An 11,929-nucleotide genomic window follows, 5' to 3' on the forward strand; every position below is an offset into this window, starting at 1 on the left:
CTATCTGGTGCCGTGATCAGCCCGAACCCGATTATTGTTGCAAACCGTATTAATACCGTTACTTGAAAGCGCATTCTGCATCGCTAATGTACTTAAAATCGGGTTTAATTTAGTGTCGAATTTATGAAACGGTACGTACGTGATAAACAGATTGGTTGAGATCTACTGACGTAGCTGTTTGTACGATTATCGGATTGTGTAGAACAAAGCATCTGGCAATTAATATAAGAAACTATTTAATATTTAAGCAAGTATCGCAGTGTTTATTAGAACTTTAAGAGGGAAAACATAACAAAAACATATTAAAGATGTTTTGTTTTAAATTTAAGACACCATATTTTGGAATTCTTATAGTATATTATACATAAAAATGAATTGGAATCAACAGAAACATTTAATTTTTACTCTCACAGTAAAATATAAGTATTCCTATAGCAATTCTTAAGTAATCCTATACATTACTTTGGCAGATTATAAGCTCATTCCGTTTAGATATACATATGTTAGGGATTTTATCTTCTTCACCATTAAACAATATGAATTGATCTTTTAATGCATGAGACTTCCTAAACCCGCGCCACATGATGCAGTCACTTGCCGAACGTGTACAAATGCAGTATCGTGTGGAAGGTGCATATCGATACATCCGAAAACATGTCTTCTCTCTCTAAATATTTGATATGGTATAATTTACACACTGTTACGACCATTCAGCAGGTGAATGTTATTCGATATGAGATAGTTCGTTTAGGGGGTGATAAATAAGAAGACATAAAAAAAGAATATGTCAAATATATGAACACCTAAAGCATACTTCGAATTTGAAATATACAATACAATGTACAATACCCTCATGGATGTCTACACCGTAATAAAAATCGGTGTGAGTGAAAGCAATTCGGAGTGAATCAATTGCGTGAAATTATTGAGTACATTTTCGCTCACTATTTGGCATTTTGATCATTTTACTCATTTGTGATTATATTTAAAACTAAAACTGAGTACTTTCACTCAAATATAGGCACTCCTTAAATATATTCTTCACGTAAATTCGTATCTGGTGCACTTGTACCTAAATCAGAGTAAATGTCCTCATTACTGAGTGAGTTTAAATGTATATTAATTTCGAGTAATTTGATTGACACTGTCAAGATGGCACCACTTACATATTGCTTCTGTAATTTCGACCACAGTTGATAGGGTCCCGTTAGGTCCTCCAGAAAAGCGTGATTGTCAGGAGAACAGGCCTTAACCGGTGATGGCGGGTCTCAGTTAGCGGGTATCAGCTAGGACAGGAGGAGGCCCCGCGAAGTGAATTAATTTCAACACTGTATATCCTAATTAATCATTTATTTTTGCACTCAATAGTTAGTTAATTAAAAAACAAGTCTGAGTAAAAAATGACTCAATAATAGTTAAATTTAAATCATGTTAGAGAAAATGTCAACTCTAAATTGGTTTTATATACTCAGAATAGAGTCAAATTGCTCAATTTATATTTAGTATGTTTTCCCACCTGGATTTTTAATTATATTTTTATGTGTTCTACCTCTTGATATAGCAGTTTGATAAAGCCCCTAAAAGCTCACATTTTCTAAGGAATTTTAAACTTATTTATAGGTTTGAAAATGTGCTTGACTGCCTGTTTTTGAAATGTAAATGATTTTCTAAGGAATTTTAAACTTGTAGGTTTGAAAATGTGCAACTTTTTATAATAGGTATGTTCAGATTTTCTACTTTTGATGCAATATGCAGTTTCCTTTGGTTTTTGGCAGATATTTATAGAAACAGTTTTCGACAGACCAACTAATTTACGCCTTTTCATCACAGCAGAAGTCAAAAAAATCTGATAGAGACGAAATTGTTGAATGCAGACGCGACACTGCGGTATTTTACTCGCATCGCATTCTCTTTTCTCAATTTGTAATTGTAAGATAAATCAGACACTGGCAGCAATCTGCTGCCTATCTTGGAGACGTGCTACATTGCTTCTAGTCTAGTAATGTAAATAAATGAGGAAATTAACTTAAAAGATCTATTTCCCTGTTTGCAGCTGTAAATTTCTTTCGATGCACAGATTCCAGCGAGATTGAATAGCAGCGTCTTCAAACAAAGAAAAATCAAAGAAAGCTATTTATTGGCGAAATGCACATACAAGAATTGTCTATGCATGTCTTCACCGACATGTTAAAGTTTTAATGAGTTAACATTATATTTGTAATTTGCTCAAATATACTATGAATAGTAGTTAGGTATGTATTAATGTGATATTAGTTATTTATGTAAGAGTGCAACTTATTTCTTAATTAATTTCAGTATGGCTTTCCTCCATGCCAACAATTGCTCTTATAATTGTCTAAACTTTTATGATGTCAATGAAAATGTAATTGAACTGTTAAAATTTCATTTGGAGTAAATAATTGTTGCTTCATAAAAGCGAATAACTTAGTATTTTGACGAAAAAAAAATTACAAATGACACCTAATACACTGTAAAAAAATTTCACTCAAATTTCACCCAATTTTATTCAATAATGTAGCAATTTCTATCCACACCCGATTGAGTTAAATTTTCACTCTATTAGTATGAGTACAACTGAGTGAAACTATTGCATCAGAAATGAGTTTTACTCAAATCCGAGTTATAGCAAACTATCAATTGAGTGACTTTTGACTCTATTCTCAGTATATAAAACCAATTTAGAGTTGACTTTTCTGTAATATGATTTAAATTTAACTATTATTGAGCCATTTTTTACTCAGACTTAGTTTTTAATTAACTAAATATTGAGTGCAAAAATAAATCATAAATGGTTAATTAGGATATACAGTGTTGAAATTAGTGAGACGCTATACAGCGTGTTNGTAAACCAAATAAATTACTGGCTAAGTGTCTTTTTGGTAGTAGAAAATGTCAGGTTAATTTCAATATTGTAACTTGTTTAGTGCTTGTGAAAAAAATTGTTAAACAAATTTTATGTACCCCCTTTAAGGGGCTGTATCTTAACAAGGGATGCTCCAATTAAGTTTCTTTATATGAAAGATCCTATCTTTTTTTCGATGAGGAATCACTCCCTTAAATGTTTTACACTTATTTAGTTACACCCTGTATAGGTACTCCTTAAATATATTCTTCACGTAAACTCGTATTTGGCGCACTTGTACCTAAAATAGAGTACTTGTCCTCATTTCTGAGTGAGTTTAAATGTGTATTAATTTCGAGTAATTTGATTGGCACCGTAAAGATAGCACCACTTACATATTGCTTCTGTAATTTCGACCACAGTTGATAGGGTCCCGTTAGGTCCTCCAGAAAAGCGTGATTTTCAGGAGAACAGGCCTTAACCGGCGATGGCGGGTCTCAGTTAGCGGGTATCAGCCAGGACAGGAGGAGGCCCCGCGAAGTGAATTAATTTCAACACATTTCTAAGGAATTTTAAACTTATTTATAGGTTTGAAAATGTGCTTGACTGCCTGTTTTTGAAATGTAAATGATTTTCTAAGGAATTTTAAACTTGTAGGTTTGAAAATGTGCAATTTTTTATAATAGGTATGTTCAAATTTTCTACTTTTGATGCAATATGCAGTTTCCTTTGGTTTTTGGCAGATATTTATAGAAACAGTTTTCGACAGACCAACTAATTTACGCCTTTTCATCACAGCAGAAGTCAAAAAAATCTGATAGAGACGAAATTGTTGAATGCAGACGCGACACTGCGGTATTTTACTCGCATCGCATTCTCTTTTCTCAATTTGTAATTGTAAGATAAATCAGACACTGGCAGCAATCTGCTGCCTATCTTGGAGACGTGCTACATTGCTTCTAGTCTAGTAATGTAAATAAATGAGGAAATTAACTTAAAAGATCTATTTCCCTGTTTGCAGCTGTAAATTTCTTTCGATGCACAGATTCCAGCGAGATTGAATAGCAGCGTCTTCAAACAAAGAAAAATCAAAGAAAGCTATTTATTGGCGAAATGCACATACAAGAATTGTCTATGCATGTCTTCACCGACATGTTAAAGTTTTAATGAGTTAACATTATATTTGTAATTTGCTCAAACTATGAATAGTAGTTAGGTATGTATTAATGTGATATTAGTTATTTATGTAAGAGTGCAACTTATTTCTTAATTAATTTCAGTATGGCTTTCCTCCATGCCAACAATTGCTCTTATAATTGTCTAAACTTTTATGATGTCAATGAAAATGTAATTGAACTGTTAAAATTTCATTTGGAGTAAATAATTGTTGCTTCATAAAAGCGAATAACTTAGTATTTTGACGAAAAAAAAATTACAAATGACACCTAATACACTGTAAAAAAATTTCACTCAAATTTCACCCAATTTTATTCAATAATGTAGCAATTTCTATCCACACCCGATTGAGTTAAATTTTCACTCTATTAGTATGAGTACAACTGAGTGAAACTATTGCATCAGAAATGAGTTTTACTCAAATCCGAGTTATAGCAAACTATCAATTGAGTGACTTTTGACTCTATTCTCAGTATATAAAACCAATTTAGAGTTGACTTTTCTGTAATATGATTTAAATTTAACTATTATTGAGCCATTTTTTACTCAGACTTAGTTTTTAATTAACTAAATATTGAGTGCAAAAATAAATCATAAATGGTTAATTAGGATATACAGTGTTGAAATTAGTGAGACGCTATACAGCGTGTTCTGCAAATGATAAACTTTCAAATTAGGAGAGATATTGTAAAAATAATGTTTCACTCAGTGGAATCAATCCGAACCTTTATTGCTTTCACTCACGCCGATATTTTTACAGTGTAATAATCAGAAAAATTAGCTAAATGTAAAAATTTGTTTTCATAATGTCCGAGCTTAAAACGTCCACCTACCTCTTGATCCTGATAATAAAAAACAAAACCTCAAATAATCTTAAATAGAAAAAAGTAGGACTAATTTTCTTTTTTGTCACTCTTTGTATATCTTAAGATAACCGAGATCTCTACTGTGCGAAAAACAGGCACCCGGTATCGAGTATTTTTGAAATAAGTACGATCTGTGAAAAGGGTCATAAGGGACGTAAACATGGAAAATGTTCATTAAGGAACGACACACGATTTTGCTGAGAAAAAGAAGCACATAAACAGTGCATTTACTGTGGAAATGCGTCAGCCATTACTGTGCGTGCATAATGCAGGGTGTGAATATGCATTATTATGGATGAAATGGATAATTGATTGAAAAATTTAATGGCACAGTACATTTTTTGAAGTATATAAATAAAAGGAAATAAATAAAATATGTGTCTACTGTGGATATTTAGTAATAAACAAGATATTTCAATTAATTTTAGCAGTTTAAATTACTTTCTAAAAGTAAATATTTAATATTTTATTCAAATAAATGCCTCATTAACTCCACAGAAATTTAATTCGTTAAATACAAATAAATAATTTAATTTGCTCTAATAAATTTTATCTCACCCAATTATAATCTTTCCTCAGAGTAAACCTTTTGTTTGTACGATAATTTATAATTTTTTCTAGTAATTATAAGAAGGTTAATCTTCCACAGGATTTGAAATTATTTCTCAAATTTTTTATACGGGTGGCGAAACTCCAATTACATAAAAGTAATCGCTAACAACTAAAACTGCAGGATTTCATAATTTCTTTCTGTAAAATAAATTGCTGCAAAGTCCCTTAATTAGAGGCCCCCAGAACCCAAAGACACTGCAAATTGGTTCACCGTTTCCTTTCAGCGTTTCTCATTTTAAGAAACGCTTTCAAAGGACACATCCAAGATGTGTTACTCCGACTCGACGAACGAAACTACAAAATTACGTAATGCCTCCCTCCTAATGGCGGAATTAATTATCGTCAATGTACGAGACTTCCTGTGGTTTTATAATTTGACTTGAAATGCTCGGGAACGCGCAGCATCTGTAAATCTATACGTCTCGCTACCGTCTAAAGGGCCTGTCGACGGCTCCTCAATCGAAAGACAAGCCGACGACGTGCCGGCCTTGTTAATTAGGGTGTTCTCGAACGAGACACTTTGAAATATGATGTCCTTCAAACCAATTACCGGAATACCACGGTGTTAATTGTCGGAGACGATATTGAAACTTTCGGCCTTAACGCGTTTTTAAGACGCTCGGTCCCTTCAACTTTTCGTCACGCTTAACTTTCAATAATCTCATAATTAATTAACGTTATTATGAAATGTAGCTTCCTCTTCCTCGACAAGAAAATGTTTTAAAGTAAGGTCTTTGATGGAATAATTTACAAGGGGTTATTAGCTTGAAAGATTATTTTTGAAAACGAATAAAAACAAGTTTATTTCCTCTAAAAACTCCTTGAATGTTTCGTCAACAGTGGAATTATCAGTAGCAACTAACAGTGCATTGAAAATTAAAGTTAATGCTTGAAAATAAATGAAAAAATATGTTCAATATTCTCATTAGAAACATCTAGGAATTTTAAGAAGTACCTATAGCTGATGTTAAAATAATTCAATTAACAAAAAATATCACTGTAATAAGAGATATTATAGTAAAAACTATTTTGTAGTTACTTTAGTGTTATTGTTATTATTGATTGAAAACAGATTCTTTATAATTAAACACTCATAAACTTTAAATTTGCCTTCAAAAAATGTTGTTTTCCAATTTTCGACTGATAGATCTACATCATTTTGGTGTCATTTGGTAGTGGAGTGCTTGTATAATTTCTGTTATCAGTTATTATCGTTGAAACAATTATAGCAAATATAGGGTGTTAATGAACTTACGTCAAAAATTTAAAGGGGTTAGAAGGAGCAAAAACTGATGTCACAAACTTGCATCCGAAGTTTAAGCTCATAGAGAAAGAAGCTAATTAAAAATGTGTTTAAAACTGTTGAAAGGATGCTTTTCCACCAATACAGTTTTCTGACAAAACAATATTTCTTTCCAGTAGCGTTCCATAATTCTATTCATGTAATGTGTACACAAAATTTCAGTTCAGTATCGTCACTTCTAAAAACTACCTAGATACATAATATTTTTTTAAGCCTTATCACTTTATATTTCAAAACATCGTTTCAAAAGCAAATGTCCATATACCTAAAAATATTTTCTGAAATTTGAAGTAGAAAAATGCTTATTTTTGACACTGTTGTTTTACACAATGCAAAATTTTTTGTATTCCTTAAAGTAATTTCTAATTTCGTTTGAAATTGGTTGATATATTTTAGTTTCTAAATTCACTCACTTGAAATAGTGAAGAGACGTGTATATTTATGGTTATGGTTGTGACTACTTTACCTAAGAAGGAACAGAAAATATCACTTTTAGTTCTCAAATTTATGCTGAAAGCTTTCGCTTAGGCGTACGTGCGTACCTATGTGCGTGTTAATAACACTCCACGAATTACACTCTTGAAAAGACAATTAGTACTCTACAAGGTGACAATAGGACTGAGTGTTGGTTTGCTTAGGTTATCTACTTGTTAATCTCCCATGATGTCCTATTTTTTTTAATTCGTAACCTTTCCCTATACTTATTTATACACAGTACCTACTTATGTAGAAATATTAGTGTATATGTAGTTTGAAATAAACTTACTCTAAAGGTGCGTATTCACTAGCAATTTATGCTCGCAGTCAGCTCGCGTGTACTTCGCAAACAGATCATAAGCAGTTATACATTGACAAAAACGAATTTTTGCGTTTAACGATGTTTGTCAAGAAATTTATCAGTTAATCAGTAAATGTTGTCAAGTTGTCGTTTGCGCTGCCTGTATTACTGGAGACAACATGTAAACGTCGGCGAAGTCATTCACTGAACTGGTAAAAAAGGCGTATTTTTCAAAGCAAGTCATGCAAGTGAATTTAGAAACTTTTGTCATATATCAGTTATCGACTTCGAACAATTTTCTTGCTAATTCTTCCAATCTGAGCTACTAAAACCGTTCACAGTCCATCTAGATGACGACAACCCTACGAAGCTGAAGACGCGGAACAGAAATCTAAATAGATTTCGAACATTTTCGAAAAAACCTTCTATAAAGCTCACAACCGCTTCCAGCAGCAAATCCTCGATGGAGGCCGATGCTGATAGCAGAGCGATTATCGACGACGCACGAGAAATTAAAATGACTCAAAGTATCGAAATTCGATCTGAAGCAAATCATTATCATTATCATTATCATTATCATTATCATTATCATTATCATTATCATTATCATTATCATTATCATTATCATTATCATTATCATTATCATTATNCTCCACGAATTACACTCTTGAAAAGACAATTAGTACTCTACAAGGTGACAATAGGACTGAGTGTTGGTTTGCTTAGGTTATCTACTTGTTAATCTCCCATGATGTCCTATTTTTTTTAATTCGTAACCTTTCCCTATACTTATTTATACACAGTACCTACTTATGTAGAAATATTAGTGTATATGTAGTTTGAAATAAACTTACTCTAAAGGTGCGTATTCACTAGCAATTTATGCTCGCAGTCAGCTCGCGTGTACTTCGCAAACAGATCATAAGCAGTTATACATTGACAAAAACGAATTTTTGCGTTTAACGATGTTGTCAAGAAATGTATGAGTTAATCAGTAGGTAAATGTTATCAGGTTATCGATCGTCGATGGAGGCCGATGCTGATAGTAGAGCAATTATCGACGACGCGCGGGAAATTAAAATGTCTCAAATATACCGAAATTCGATCTGAAGCAGGTAAAAAGATACACCACTCCACCGAACGACAAGCCCATATACCGACGGGGAAGATCCTTACAGGACCACGGCGAAACTATCTATGGGATGCGATCGAACGTCTACTCTGGTACCTTCATTAACCAGGGCAACGTTCCTGTATGCTTATTAACGTTTATGCTTTGTATTATACACATTCATTCACATATTTATATATACAGGGTGTATATAAATAATACCGAATAAATGTAAGGGGCGATCTATCAAAAAACTACACTTTTTGAAAATTTTTCAACCTTGAAGTATTTTTGTAAGGGTTTGAAATAATTAAACGCCTATGACATTTTCGGTAAAATGCACTCACGTTAAAACAGCTCATCTTCTTAAAAATGCATTGCAATACATTCATTTTTATTTCTCATAAATCCTTAACTTTTCGAAAATATCAAAAAAATTTTAAAAGGGAAAAATTTTATCGAAAAGAAATGTCATAGGGGTTGATTATTTCAACCCCTTACAAAAATACTTCAGGGTTGAAAATATTTCAAAAAGTGTACCTACAGTTGACAGATAATGTTCGACAAGTTTGGTTTCTTTAGCTTGATATACATGGAAGATAGAAAAGAAAAACAATTTTTTTTTTAATTTTTGGCGAGGAGAGAGTTTTTTCAAAAAATTTTATATCAAAGACCCCTACTAATTTTCATTAAAGAATCGCCCATTTTTCCGTTGTTATTTAGATACACCCTGTATATTATTAATCAGTAGTTCAAAATAAACAATTTTCTCAATTGAAAACCTTGTTAAAAATTTTGCCAGCGCATTGGTCGATGTTTAGATCCTAAATCTGACTCAAAACCAGCGGCGAAGGTCTTTAATGGTAACCAAGCTCAAAGTAGCTCAAATTCGCCTGCAGCAAAGATTATATGTGATAGAATAAGCCCTAAAGTAGCTTTCAAAAATTAGGAGACGTATTTAAAGTAGTTATGTAAGGCAAAAGCTACAAACCAGCCTACACAGCGTACAAAGACAGTCATAAAGACACTAGAGCTTTAATTTTTGGTTCCCATAAAATCCGGTTCCGAGCGGTTTTAATCATGCGCAGTTTGAAATATGCGTTCGTGTTTACTTTGAACGGTTCAGAATTTCGCAGATGTTTGTTTTTGTTTTATTCGAACTTGATTCGGAACCATTCTGGATCATTCAAAGTAGTTCTAGCTCCCTAGCATGAATTGTTAGAATTATATTATTTGGCGCATGTGTAGTTATTCCCATTTTCCCAAGCTCCGTTTGTCATTCATAATAATTTTTTCATTTCCTGTTTTTCGTTTAAGAAAAGTATCTTTTTATTGGGTCCGACAATTTCTTTATAAATATTCCAACCGTTTCGTCATGTCATATAAAGAACAAACTCGACTGTCTACATCAAACTGAAGTTTGGAGAACATAACTATCAAGAGAAAACGGACCCATGTTACATGATCTGCTCGCGACCTCAACGTACAGGCGGGATGATCGTAGGTTGTTCGCGAGCATACAAAAATTCGTTTTGTAAACAACTCGGGACTTGTTTGTGTGGGTTGATTGAGAGCAGGGTTTGTAACGACAACGAACTGTTCGTGATATATTTTCCGGTGGATTCACACCATGACATTCTCCATGGATTATGAAATAGATGAAACTCTAGTTTATATGAACACAACGTATACAAATTTAAAATCACTGCATTCATGCTATATAGAGTGCCTAGCCTAGAACATTGTGCATCATATTTTTAAAATTTTGTTCTGATGGACTGTGCAGAATTCCATTAAAATTATGTTAGTATTGTAATTGTTTTACGTACTGACATAAATTATGATTTTATTTAGATACGTAAATCAAATTTATTTCGTGCGCAAAAATCATCCGCGAACCCAAATGACATTTCCTCACCAGAGCAATCAAACAACACAATTAAATAATTTATGCATGAATCAAATAGCAAATTAAAATACGCGTATATTTTATGTATGTATAAATTAAAATGAAATAAAATGAAAATCAAATTACATTAGCATATAAAGTGAGCCGATTGCTTCCCGAATTAAAATACATAATTGAAAGTAATAAATTCCGTTTGTTGCTCCCGTTTGTCAATAAACGTTTAATTGAATAGTAAACTAGCTGTCACACACACAAACCGCAATATTTTAAAATTATATTCAATCAAAATACATTTCGGGCGCGAGTCAAATGCAAATCTATTTCCATAGTTTCCTTTACACGAAAAATAATTGTTTATCAACAATTATAGGACGGTATTTGTTTTTAATTAGAACGTTAGGGAACATTGCAAATATTTCTCGTTCACGTACTTGTTTTCGTTTACGATCCCTATAAAAGTGCATGAAAATACATTCGGTACATTAACAATTTAACTAATTCGTCATTTTTATGGAAATCGGTTGATGATTGGTGGAAATCGGTTGATTTTTCGAAATTTCGTCCGCCATCATGGATCCGCCATCTTGAATTTTGCATATCTGACCTCGGATTCGTAATCAGCTACCTCAAAAACTCCCGTATACCAAGTTTGGTGTAAATTGGTTAATTTTTTAAAAATCAGTTACCAAATCGGTTTTTTGACCGCCATGTTGTATCCGCCATTTTGGATTCCAACCACACCAGCTGTTAAGAGGTGTCCCTCAGCTACAATTTGAGCTAAAAAAAAATGACCCGATTGGTTGCAATTTTTTTTTCACGACCCTTTCTTGCCATACACTCAGGTTTTTTCCAGATTCTGGCCGTCATATTGGGTCCGCCATTTTGGATTTTTGAAAAGTACCACTCTGCGTTTGAAAGCCTCCTACTAGACGAACATTTTGAACCCTTACACGTCTCGATCGTTCCACGCAATTTTGTTGAAGTGGACATTTAAAAAATTAATGTATACGCCACTGAAGTTTCTTTGACTGTTATACCTGACTTTACTGTAATTTTAAGTGAACTTTCAGAGGACAACGATTTGCCAAAAATCAGTAGAAGCAAATTATGGGCCGTCTTACGAGAGTTGAATTTTTGCTGGGAAAAGCAGAACAGGAAGTCAGTTCTTATCGATAAAGATGAAATTATTTGTTGGCGAAGATCCTACTTAAGATCAATTAGAAAATTCCGTGACGAAGGGAGGAATATTTATTATCTAGACGAAACTTGGGTCAACGAGGGATATACTGTAACAAAAGTATGGCAAGATAA

This window comes from Anoplophora glabripennis, unplaced genomic scaffold (genome assembly GCF_000390285.2).
Source record: "Anoplophora glabripennis isolate ALB-LARVAE unplaced genomic scaffold, Agla_2.0 scaffold160, whole genome shotgun sequence".
Lineage (NCBI taxonomy): Eukaryota > Metazoa > Arthropoda > Insecta > Coleoptera > Cerambycidae > Anoplophora > Anoplophora glabripennis.